Source organism: Gavialis gangeticus, unplaced genomic scaffold, assembly GCF_001723915.1.
Source record: "Gavialis gangeticus isolate Ggan-Ray unplaced genomic scaffold, GavGan_comp1, whole genome shotgun sequence".
Classification (NCBI taxonomy): domain Eukaryota; kingdom Metazoa; phylum Chordata; order Crocodylia; family Gavialidae; genus Gavialis; species Gavialis gangeticus.
Window position 1 is genome coordinate 3,214,142 of NW_017728996.1, and position 10,858 is coordinate 3,224,999.

The 10,858-nt window shown below is 45.5% G+C and overlaps 1 long non-coding RNA gene across 1 annotated transcript in view; it reads right to left on the bottom strand.

The window, feature by feature from the left end:
- Positions 1-10,852, bottom strand: part of LOC109288410 — a 17,791-nt gene extending 6,939 nt beyond the window's left edge. Inside the window, exon 1 of the long non-coding RNA XR_002095132.1 lies at positions 7,564-10,852. This is a non-coding gene — a long non-coding RNA (uncharacterized LOC109288410). The remainder of the gene's footprint in view (positions 1-7,563) is intronic.
- Positions 10,853-10,858: the final 6 nt, after the last annotated feature.

Consider the following 10,858-nt stretch of genomic DNA (forward strand, 5'->3'; position numbering starts at 1 on the left):
CCTGGGGGTTTTTAAGAGGAGGTTAGACGAACACCTTGCTGGGGTCGTTTGACCCCAATACTCTTTCCTGCCATGGCAGGGGGTCGGATTAGATGATCTGCTCAGGTCCTTTCCAACCCTAGAAACTATGAAACTATAAGGCAATATCTTCAGGGATACCCAGCACAGGTTTTTGTGGGTAGGTCTTGCTTGACCAATCTCATTTCCTTTTATGACCAGGTGACCTATCACCTGGACAAGGGAGAAGAGATTGATGTCATATATCTTGACTTCAAAAAAGCCTTCACAGGACTCCAGATGTGGCCTCCCCAGTGCTGAATAGAGGGGAAGAATCACTTCCCTTGACTGCTGGCAACGCTCCTACCAATGCAGCCCAGTATACCATTTGCCTTCTTGACAACAAGGGCACACTGCTGATTCATAGCCACTGTAACCCCCAGGTCCTTTTCTGCAGAGCTGCTGCTTAGCCAGTTGGTCCCAAATATAAGGCATTGCAAAGACAATTGTCCAAGTCACCGTATGCAAACATTTCAAAAAATTTTGGAGATTTATGGCCCCCACCCCTCTCCTCAGACACACATACGTTGGGCTACTGCAGAATTCTACCTATTTTGCTGTGCACCTGAGCCATGAGTATTAAGAAAAGAGAACTAAAGTAAAAGGTAGTTGTGGCCTGAAGAGTGTGTCGCCTTGCAACACTATCTTTACAGTTTGCACTTCCTGTTCTTCACTGGGTCTGTGGACAACATGTTGGCAAACAGTGGCATGGTGTAGTTCCTGGATTTGCTCACTGACTTTTGGAACCGAATCCTCCTTTGGCTTTGGAAGACACAGTTTAAGGACAGCCTGCAGGGCTGCAATTACTAGTCTGCCTCTGCTGCCTCTTCTGTACCCACATCGCAGCAAAAGTTTCTGTAGGTGTCCAGGTATTTATTAATACTTTAAACCCAATTTGTCATGACAGCCACAACCATGCTCTTTATCCACAAGTTAGAAGATTAAAAAGCCATCTGACCATCTCTAGAGACTGGGAAGAACCTCTGGGCATGGAAGTCTAAAATAAAAAGAGAAAGGAACACTTTGTCGCTGATGTCATAGACATTTCAATTTGGACAATCGCTGGTTGTCCTTTTTCTCTTTATCTTTCGACTGACATGTTGTGACAATCACAGACAAAGCTGTTAACATGGAGCAACTGCTTAACCAAGCTATGGTAGAGGAACAGATCCATTTAAAGGACTGTCTGCTTCATAGCACAGGATAAAAAAGATGGAAGAGCAAGGGGAAGTTTCCTAAAGCATGGCAAAACAGAGAGACAGAGGATAGGCAAATGCAAAGGACCTCAACATGTGCAGCTATGGGGAATGAGAAAGGGACAAAGGCTCCTGTAGAACATGGTGGGGCCATGGTCATGAACTCCACAACAACCTATGGGTGCCCTGTAGCCCCCTCTGTCTGATAGCCATGCCGTCTGGTGAAAACCCTTCACCATTTGTTACCACCATTCCAGACCCCACGCATCAAATAGGATCTCCCTATTCCAAATCCAGAACTGTTCAGAATCGCCCTTAATGACCTGAAGGCTAAAACTAAGCTGATACTTAAGTAAATCTGCAGATGACACCAAGCTGGGTGGAATAGCAAATGCTTTAGAGGAAAGAATTAAGATTAAAAATGCTGGTTATTTGGGAAAAATGACCTGAAATGAATCATATGGAATTCAGTGAGGGCAAGTGTAAAATGATTGCACTTAAAGACAGAACAACCAAATGCACAAATACCAAATGGGGAATGGGCTAAGCTGCAGAACTGCAGAAAGAGGCTATGGGGTTATAGTAGACAGTAAGATAAATGAGTCAAGAGCCTAAGAATGCAGCAAAAAACCCAACAGCATACTGGCTTGTTTTAAGAGGAGCATTCACCAGGGTCAAGTCACACCTGACCAACCTGACTGCCTTCTATGATGAGATGACTGGCTCTGTGGCTGTGGGGAGACCAGTGGATGTGATATACCTTGATTTTAGCAAGGCTTTTGAAGTCTCCCACAACATTCTTGCAAACAAGATAAGGAAGAACAGGTTGGATGAATATACTGTTAAGTGGATAGAAAACTAGCTGGATCATCAGACTCAAAGGGTAGTAATTAATGGCTCAGAGTCTAGTTAGCAGCTGGTATCAAGTGGCATGCCCCAGGGGTTGGTCCTGGAACTGGTTTTCTTCAATATCGTCATCAACAACCTGGAAGATGGGAGGGAGTGCACCCTCAGCAAGTTTGCAGATGACACCAAGCTCGGGGGAGTAGAAGCTACACTGGAGGGTAGGGCTAGGATTCAAGAGACCTGGGCAAAGTGGAAGATTGGACCAAAAGAAATCTCATGAGGTTCAACAAGGACAAGTGCAAAGTCCTGCACTGAAGATGAAACAATCCCATGCACTGGTGCAGGCTGGGGATGATGGGCTGGGCAGCAGCTCTGCAGGAAAGGACCTGGGGCTGACAGTGGGCAATAAGCTGGATAGGAGCCAGCAGTGTGCTCTGGTTTCCAAGAAGGTTGACAGCATCCTGGGCTGCATTGGGAGGAGCATTGCCAGCAGATCGAGGGAAGTGATTCTTCCCCTCTATTCAGCACCGGGGAGGCCACATCTGGAGTCCTGTGTTCAGTTTTGCACGCTCCACTACAGAAAGGATGTGGACACATTGGAGAGAGTCCAGCGGTGTGCAATGAAAATGGTTGGGGGCTGGAGGACAGGACTGGTGAGGAGAGGAGGAGGGAACCGGGTTTGTTTAGTCTGGAAAAGAGAAGACTGAGGGGGATTGAATAGCAGCTTTCAACTCCTTGCAGGAGGGTTGCAAAGAGGATGGAGCTGGACTGTTCCCAGTGGGGGCAGATGACAGGACAAGGAGCAATGGGCTCAAGTTGCAGCAAGGGAAGCTGAGGTTGGATTTTAGGAAAAACTCTCATGAGGAGGGTAGTAAAACACTGGAACAGGTCACCCAGAGAGGTGGTGAAGTCTCTATCCTCAGAGGTTTCTAAGACACAGGTAGACAAAGCCTTGGCTGGGATGATGTAGTTGGGGCTGGTCCTGCTCTGAGCAGGGGCTTGGACTAGATGTGACCTCCTGAGCTCCCTCCCAGCCCTCGTGATCTATGATTCTATGATTTCATGCAAATCAGAAGCAATGCTTCCACTCTATTCAGCACTGATGAAGCCTGACATAGAGAACTATGAGCACCCCACTTTAAGAAAGATGTGGACAGACTGGGAAAAGCTCAGAGATCAACAAAAATGATTACAGGTCTCAGAGCCCTGAGGTACAAGAACTGGCATTATTTAGTGTGGTAAAGAGAAGACTGGTGAGGGATTCAATAACAGTTTTCAAAGACAGAAATAAAGAAAGTTGTTATGAAAAGGATGATGAACAACCACCCTCTTCTCCACAGGGGACAAGAGAAGTAATGGACTTCTTTTTGGAACAAGGGAAATTTAGGCTGCATATAGCAAGGCCTTTCCGATTATGAAAGTGATTAATTATTGTAACTTACTGAGAGAGCCTGTAGAATTTCCATCAATGGAAGTTAAGTGAAGAATAGGCAAACATTTGGCTGGAATGGTTTAGAAAGGATGATCCTGCCTTGAGGAGGGATCTGGACTAAAAGACCTCCTGAGGTCCCTTATTGGGCACCTATACATGTACAGCGAGGCTGTTTGACATGCTGTAATTACAGCACATGGGAGCAGACTTGATTAATCAAGTCTGCTGGAGTGTGGTAACTATCACAGACTCCAGCATCACATGTATCAGCATCCCCGTGCTGAAAAATGGCAGCACAGAATCATAGAAATGCAGGGCTGGAAGAGACCTCAAAAGATCATTGAGTCCAACCCCCCTGCTCTGGGCAGGAAGACTGCTGAGATCAAATGGTCCCAGCAAGGTGTCTGTCCAGTCTCCTCTTAAAGACGTCCAAGGTTGGGGACTGCACCACCTCCTTGGGAAGTCTAGTCCAGACTCGGGTCACCTGTACTGTACAGAAGTTCTTCCTTACATCCAATCTAAAACCATCCTCTAACAGTTTATAGCCATTGCTCCTTGTCCTCCCCTGGTGTGCCCTAGTGAACAGGTTTTCTCCCAGTTCCTGATATTTACCCCTTACACATTTATAGACGGCCACAAAGTCCCCCTCTGTCATCTCTTCCCCAGGATGAACAGTCCCAGATCCTTTAGTCTTTCCTCATGAGGTTTGTCCTCCAGGCCCTTAATCATTCGTGTGGCCTTTCAAGATACTTCATGTCTTCCTTGAAGCGCGGCACCCAGAACTGGACACAGTACAGCAGCTGGGCTCTCACCAGCGCTGAGTAGAGAGGAAGTATCACTTCCTTACCCTGCTTGAGATATACTAGCTAATGCATCCCAGGATGCTGTTAGCTCTGTTGACTACAGCATTGCACTGGCAGTTCATGTTCATCCTGTGATCAATCATAACCCCGAGGTCCCTTTCAGCCATCATGCTGGCCAGGACATCTCCTTCAAACCTATATCTGTGTTTCTGGTTACATCTCCCCAGATGAAGTGCTCTGCATTTATCTTTATTGAACTGCATCCAGTTCCCCTCTGCCCACCTGTCCAGCTTGTCCAGGTCTGCTTGGATCCACATCCTATCCCCTAGTGTGACCGCTTTTCCCCATAACTTAGTAACATCTGCAAACTTGGCCAGCATGTTTATCACATCCTCCTCTAAATCATAGATAAAGAGGTTGAACAGCACAGGGCCAAGAACTGAACCCCACAGGACACCAGTGGCCACCTCCCACCAAGACAATACGAACCCATCTAATAACACTCTCTGGGTTTGACCCCTTAGCCAGTTCCCAACCCACCTGATCGTGGACTCTGCCAGCCCACAATCCTCCAGTTCTTTTATAAAAGCATCACGGGAGACCATATCAAAGGCCTTTTTAAAATCCAAGTATATGACATCAACCGCATCTCTCACATCTAAGCAGTTTGTTACTTGATCATGGAAGGAGACGAGGTTGGTCAGACACAACCTGCCTGCAATAAAACCATGCTGGCTATCCTTCAGCATCATGCCTTCTGCCAGACTCTCACAAATAACATCTTAATACTTTTTCCCAAAATTTTACCCAGTATCAAGGTCAAACTGACTGGCCTATAGTTTCCTGGATCCTCTCTCCTCCCCTTCTTAAAGACTGGCACATTGGCCCTTTTCCAGTCTTCCAGGACCTCTCCTGAGCACTACAAGTCTTCAAATCCCTTCGCCAATGGTCCTGCAATGACTCCAGCCAATTCCCTCTGCACTCTTGGGTGTAGTCCATCTGGTCCTGCCAACCTGAAGATATTTGGCCGCTCTAAGTGCTCCCTCACCAGTTCAACACTGACCATTGGTTGGTAATCGCCCACCTGCATCTGTCCAGTATCCGACCAGGTGGGCAACCACCATTTGGAAGCAGGAACACTGACGCAAAGTATTCATGAAAGAGTTCAGCTTTCTCCTGACTGTCTGTTATCAGCTCTCCCGGGCCACTCTGCAGGGGCCCCACATTTCCTTTGGTCTTCCTCCTGCTCCCTATATACCTAAAGAAGGACGTCTTATTGTCTTTTGATCACCAACCTGATCTCGGTTGCTGCCCTTGCCTTCCTTCTCTTCTCCCTACGAATATGGACTATACTTGTGTATTCCTCCTTAGTGACTACCCCTTGTTTCCACTGTCTGTAAGCCTCCTTTTTCTTTCTAAAGCATTTCTTGATGCCTTGGGTAAGCCAAAAGGACTTCCCAGCCCCTTTATCACCTTTGCTGGACACAGAAATGGACCTTTTCTGTGCTCTGAGGATCGACCACCCTTCCTGAACTCCCCTCCCCTCCAGTCCCTCGTCCCATAGGGTCTCTCCCACTATTTTCCTAAGCCCATTGAAGTCGTCCTTCCTGAAGTCAAGCACCTCTGCCCTACTGGCTGACATCCCTGCCCTAAAATGGATAGTGAATTCTATCACCTCATTCAACGAGCTTTAGTAAAAGCACCCCTGCCGCCATTTGTCAGTGCAGGGACGTGGATACACATGATGCTCTGGACACTTTAATTAGAGCTGCTCTAATTAAAGTGCCTTCCCCACTCCCAGAGCACGTGTATAAATGCCCTTTTCTGACCTACTTTCGTACGGTTCTAAGATAGGCAACCTTTTTTCCCCTCAATGTAAGCAAAGTTCTGCCCTGGACAGCACAAGTTTGTTTGCATGCAACGATTTGTTTGTTGCTGCGTTTTGACTTTGTACAGCCTTCTGTACATTCAATAGCTATTTTTATTGCTCACAACATTCAATTGGATGTATTATTTCTTAAAAACAACTGAAAATGTGTTGACACTCATGGACTTGAATCTCTCGCTGTTCAGTAAAATCTCAGCCCCCTCTGTCATCAGATGCTCACATGCACGGTAGCAAAATCCATGCGTAGTAAACTCCCATCATGCCTTCTTCTAAAAACGTATCTGCCACTTGTCAGTTGTTTCTGCACTTGCTCTTACCCTGTGGCGAATAAATGCTGAACTGCAGTAGCTAAGCCATCAGTGCCCTCACTTGCAGATTGCTGTATGCAAAACTTGCAACAGGCGTCAGGTGTAGACATGTCCTGAGAGCTACTGAGTAGAGTTCTAGGTGTTTAGTATCTCTCAGGATACCTTTTGACAGCACAATGGTCTTTAAGAGCAGATAAGCAATATAAAGCTAAACTGAGAATAAGCAACCTGACTTTGAGTTATTTAAAGAAGAGTTTCTCAACTGCATGTAGAAGAGTTAAAAAAGCTGTTATACAGAATATTAAAGATGATCTACATAAAAAAATACTTTGTACGCTTTTAGCCAGTTATAAAAATGGAATAACAAGTTGGGCTGTTTTATTTAAAGATAACTTTTTCCTGTTTGTTTTTGACATCTTACATTACAGGTCTCTACTATGGGTAACAAGAGAGTTTATGGCATCAGAGATACCATGGAAAGAGGCCATGTTTAAGGAGGGGAGTGATTTTTATTCAGAGGATTTACAACCCTGTGGTTTCTGTCTGTACCTGTTAAGTCAAATACTTAGGAAGAAAAGCTCTTCGTTGAGACATCAGAATTATTGCCCCCTCAATTATGGGCTAAAAAAAGGCCTTCCAGAACTCATTTCTCAGTTACACAAGGAGTCTTTTAATAGAAATATGAAAGTCAAGCTTGAAATTTCTGATATTTCCAGGGAATAAAACAAGATGATGTCCTTTTAAGCTCACCTTTCAAGCCCCCCTTTATACTTCATAAAGAAGATAAAAATATTGCAAACTCATTTTTCCCCCTTTCAGGTTAAAACCGAAACAGCAGCTTTTCAAAAAATATCCAGAGAAACAAGAAATGAAATAACTGAAGGGAAATGAAACAAAGTCTCTAGGAAAAAAGGAGATTTTAAAAGGAACTGGAAAATATACAGCAGTTTGGCCGTTTTCTTGTCCATTGGTTTAGCTCCTGTTTCCCAATGAGGTCTATTCATCTCACACATTTTATTAAATGCTATCATACCTCTTTCCTAGATGCTGCCCCAGAATCACCTGCAGAGCCTACTACGTCATCAAAAGATGGTGTCTCCAAACCATGTTTGTCCTGTATGTATTATAGCCTAGAAAGGAAAATTAGACACTTAACTCCAGTCCTACATTTCCCAGATTCTCCACAACCTCGTGAGCTGATTTGGTAGGATACTGAGTGACAGTACAATACTGGCACCTAATGAAATGCAGAAGAGCATTTATTATCAGACTGCTCATTGGCAAACAATACCCGAGAGAGTTTCATGCTACCCAGTGCTTTGGGACCCAATTAATGCTTTTAGGAGTTATTGCATCAACCTGATTCACGCTTCCTGCCCCTTCTGCAAGGAAGAGGCCATAAGCTCAGTCTGAGGATGTCCAAATGCAGAACAATGCCACTCCAGTTGTTCTTTTAAAATTCTGGAAAAACATGGATTTGGGACATATGGTGCCAGTTACCGCTCTGACAGACTGCAGGGAGTAGGCGACTGTTCTTTCTATAGTCCGAATGGGCACTTTTTACTTGGTTATATTCCTTGTTTGCCAACAGACATTAGTGGAATGCTGAGCTATGTAATTGCCAATGCCAAACAATGCTACTTTCACATTTTCTAGCAGTAAAAGATTTGAAAATAAGCAAAGTTATTAGGTTCAATGAGGAACAACTCACCTGATGAATACTGGTATGATTTACTAAAGTGAAGGAATCTGAGTACAAAACCCTCTGAATATGCCAAAGGCTTTTGGTTTGATTGTTTATTATTATTATAATTTAAAAATAGCTGAAACCCTTCTCTCCCACTCAGATCTGCAGTAAAAAAACCCAGACAAACAAGACAAAAGCATCCCTCCCAGGCTGAGGCCATGATACCAGGGAGTATTTGATTATTCTTCTTTTCTCCTGAAGTGTATAACACTGTATTGATAGCTAGATGCTCCATGCAGCCCAGGAGCACGTTGTGAAACTCCCCTGAGTCTGGGCTTCCAACTCCTTCACCTCCCACTTATCAAAATCAAAGATACAGACTTGTGAGTTCCTGACTCCAGGGTCTGTCCTGATAAAAGCATCTTAATCCTAACAATACCTAGGTAATGATTTCAATTTTTAAATGCTCTTTCTACCCACCCTGGACAGCAAGTTAACGGTACCTTGCTAATAGAAACTGTATTCTGTGAACAGACACATTCATCTACATAAAGGAAAGGTGATTTTTTTGCTATTGCCTTTTTGGAATATCTGATTCTATGTATTAGGCACTGATTTATTTTCACTGATGAGTTACAGCTGCACTGACAGCCAAGTCACACATGCTTATCTTGAAAGAAAGTCAAGGAAATAAGAGGGGAAGGAAAAATGCCCTATGCTTTTGTGGCTGTTATTTGAAAGTTCTCTACTGCTTAGACACAAATTTAATTTTCATCTGGCTGCCTTGGCAGGAAGATCAGACATCTACTTGTTGTTAACAAAAACCAAGGGATACATTACCTGCTGTTTGGTACTTCAGCAGGAAACCCAGTAAGACGTTCTGGTGCCTTTTGTTGACTTCCGCAGCAGATGAAATTTCCCCTAGCCCCCTCTTTTGCCAACACAGGACATTACCCATTATATAACCTCCAGCACTGGTTTTAAATTTAAATATATCATTAAAAGAACTCTCAGGCCCCAGCACCTACCAAGGGATTGTAGCAGGCTCAGCGATAATGTTTTCTGCTACTTGCCTCGCAATGTAACAGCTAGGCATGCTCTGCCAACCTCCAGGCTCGATTCCTACCATTCCCTTTTTGCTGGGTTGTTGGTGAGGCTGAGCTGCTCCTTACAGCTTGCTCAGAAATGCCGTGGCTTGCTTGCTGATCTGAGCTGTCATGATCATATTCAGCCAGCTCAGCATTCTGCGTGCCGGCTGCCCAGTATGTGGTCAATTCAGTGCAAGGCAGCTTCTGTGAGCATGCAAAGTTATGAAGGGGATGGACCCTGTTTTAATCAAGACCTCCTCCTGAGGACCTTCCCCTGGGCTTCTGTGCTCATCTACCTCTTGGTGTTCGGAGCGTCTGCTTTTGCACTTGAAGACAGCAGGCAACTAAGCTTGTGCCAAGGCAACCCCGATGATGAGGAGCTCGCTCCTGCAGAAATCCAGCTCATCTTCCTCCGTGAAGATTTGGGGCGCCTCTCCAGTTAGGGATTCTGTTTTAGCAGATGAACATGGCATAGGCGTGTCTGACTGCAAACTCCCTCCGGATGGTAAAGCTGGTCTTTCCCTCCTGTCTGAAAGCATCCAAAATGCACCAGCCTGGAGTGAGCAGCAGAGGGGCTTTGATGGAACGGCAGCACCCCTGAAATGTAAAAACACTGACAGTACACTAGCTCCTACGGAGGAGCACCGGATTGTCAGGGGAGAGGTTTCCTTGGCAACAGAGTCACCTGGCAGAGGACTGTGATCACCTGGAGAAAGCTTGGGGCCAAATTGCCTGATTGAGGGACTGGGAAGTTACAGAGGGGAAGGAGCTCAGGCTGCAAGGGGAGCTGCCAGTACCAGGGCTCTGATGGGGCAGAGGGATCCCCTCTGGACACAAGCTGACCTCTGGGCCTGGCATGGGAAGGGTGAGTTAAGTGAAGCCATTTGCATGTAGGAAGCAGGCTGTTTTGTCTCCTGCTCTGTAACTGCCTGTCTCTCTCTTGAAATGAGAGCAATGGTACACTTAGAAACACTGCGCAAAGCCTTGCCCTACCTGTGTGCATTGCTCCCTGCAGAGACCAGCCGCAGAGCAGAAGGCTCACCCCTTCTGTGAGCACCTTGGACAGAATGTCTTCAGGGTGAGCTCTTGGGACTGGGCCCGGGGGTGGGAGGCCGGACTGCGAGTCCCAGTTTCCAGGATAAGCTGCTAGACAAAAAGCGTGCATGTCTGCATCCTGGGAATGCACCTACAAGCTAAGGGCTGTGCCAAGACTCTGTGGTATCTAAACCAAGCCCTACTCCTCCAAGATGGGCAGGATGCCCCAGCCAGATGCCACTGCACCAAGCTTTTAAAAACCAACCCTAAAAACCTACTTTTCCATTGATTTGTTTCTACATCTCTTGGGCTTAAAAGTTTTTATATAACAAGATTGCTTTATAGTGATTGCCGTGCTTGTGTACGTGAGGGGAGCAGCACGTCTCAAATTATTCAGCCTAATTCTTTCTCTGCTTAAATTCATCCCATTAACTCCACTCCTTCTAATCCTTAAACCTGGTCTCAGGCTTGACTCACAAGTTAGGTTCAAATGCTATAGACATTCCTGTAAGAGAAGG